The following is a 2,416-nucleotide window of genomic DNA, read 5'->3' on the forward strand; positions in this document are numbered from 1 at the left end:
CCCATGTTTGTTGCTGCTCTTTTCACAATAGCTAAGAAATAGAAGCAGCCTAAGTGTCCCTCAGCTGACAAGTGGTTAAAAAATATGTGGTATATTTACATAATGGAGTTCTATTCTGCAGTGAAAAAGATAAAATAATGAAATTAGCAGATAAATGGATGGATCTAGAAACTGTTATACTAAGTGAAGTAACACAAACTCAGAAAAACAAACAACATATGTTCTCCCTCATATGTGGCTCCTAGCACCAAATCCTTTTAAATTCCAGGTCCTTTTAATAAGATGATGCTATACATCAGTCCCTTCTGCATGAAATAACTACCATCATTATGACTTTCGCTGAGCCTGACGCTAAACATAGTCACAATTGTGCTTGCTGATGGTTGTGCTCATTCATTAAATGAATGCCAAGCAGGGACACTGGACCCTCACCTGAGTATCCAGCCACTCTTCCCAACCAACTAGTCCAGGCTTGGAAGACAAAAGAAAAATGAGGAGGAACCCAATAGAGGGATGCATTTGGAAGCCCTTGTCAAAAAACTCTAATGGACTCTCATATGAACATTTGAAAATTGCTCTGTTCTGCCTTTTTTCTGGTTCCCTATCTAGAACTTGTAATGCTAATTACTCTTGCCTTTACTTGACTTTCTTCTCCCCTTAGAGACAAGAGTCATGCAACTTGGGAGTCTTTTAGATAGACCCACTGAAGGGGTACTCCAATTGCCTTACCCTGCATCCCTGTTCGGCATGGAAGAAGCCAGAGCGGTCAGCGTCCCTATTCCCTATTGGCAATTTGGGTAACCCCTTCAGAAGATGGTATAAGAATAGGAGGTCGGAACTGGCTGGGCAGTTAGGGTAAAAAGACCCCAAAGAAATGTAGCCAGTTTCTGGGCTAAAAATCAAAATGTCCTTGGGCCTGTTAGCCACATATTCTGTTCCAAAGGCCAAAAATATCAAAAGTATTTGGGAGCTTGTATCTAATCCTTAAAAGATTTTAGGGTTACCTCTTCAGAGGGGGTAATGTTGGAGGGGAGGGAGTGGGCATGAATTTGATCAAAACATCTTAAATGCATGTATGCAATTCTCAATAAAGTTTTTGTAAAAGTTAAAAAAAAAGGAAAAAAAAGTAACAAAAACTCATAAAGAGCTAGGTAAAATGACACATGCCTATAATCCCAGCACTCAGGAAGTAGAGTCCAAAAGATCATGAGTTTAAGGCCAGTGTGGGATACATATATGTAGAAAAGCTGTCTCAAAAAGCCAAATAATTGTCCAAGGACACACATTCAAAAAAGAATACAGCTAAGACAGCAGCCCTAGCCTTTTAATTCTAAGTCCAATCTTTTTTTTTAACTACGTTTTTTTCTTTCCTTTTTTATTATTACAAAGAGAGGCAATTTTTAAAAATTTTTAAATTATGCATTTAATAACCACATAATTAGAAGAAGCATTTCATTATAACAGCATTGACATATTCAATAACAATTTCCAGAGCTAAGAGAGGCAATTTTAACACATTTTCCCAGAAATAACTTGAAGCAGGAGATATATACATATATATATTATACACAATGAAGTTTAAGGGGGAAAAATAGGAATAAGAAATCAAAGACCAAAAAATTTGCCAACATGGGGTCAACTTTGGTGGAATAATGAAAGTTTCCATTATATTCTTTTTTTCTTTCTTTTTTTTTTTTTTTGAAAGTCCCATCGCGTTTATGGGGCTTTCTAACGGAGCATGGGGGGGGGTATCTTTACCCACAACTAGCGATTCATGAAGTCATTCAGGTTAATCAAATAGTGAGTGAGTCTTTATTATATGCCAGGCAATTTGCTAGCAGTTAAAACAGACACAACAGAAAATAAGTGAAGACCTTGAAAGTTTCAAATGGCGTAGAGGTCATGGATAGCCTGAATCTTTGAAAAGCAAAAGATAATGTTATCCAGCAAGGAAATCTGCACCTTAGATGGTAAAAACAGAATTGACAAATTTAAGCTTGGCTCTCTTGTTTACCACTTTTTGATAGGGTTAAAAAGCCATATAAAATAAAAAGCTTGGAAATTCTCCTGCACTAATTGAGATGACTTAGTTTTAGGTTTTGAACTCCAAATATGAGATGATTCCTAAGAGTTTTGGAAAACTACAAACCAACTCTATGTACTAACAGGCGTCCTTCACATGCAACAATATAGTCTCTTTTCAAAACACTTTTATATAGTTTACCTCATTTGACATGATAAAGTACTTAGGCCTAGTATAATACTTGTTTTACACGTAAGAAAAGTGAGATTTATGACCCTAACTTGAAGTCACAGCAAAATCGTGGTAAAGTTAGGAGAAGACAGAAGAAATATATTAAACTCTGTTTTCTATGCAATACTTTAACTCACTAAACTTTGTAATAATAACCTTAGG

This window comes from Nannospalax galili, unplaced genomic scaffold (genome assembly GCF_000622305.1).
Source record: "Nannospalax galili isolate Female #2095 unplaced genomic scaffold, S.galili_v1.0 scaffold238, whole genome shotgun sequence".
Classification (NCBI taxonomy): Eukaryota; Metazoa; Chordata; class Mammalia; order Rodentia; family Spalacidae; genus Nannospalax; species Nannospalax galili.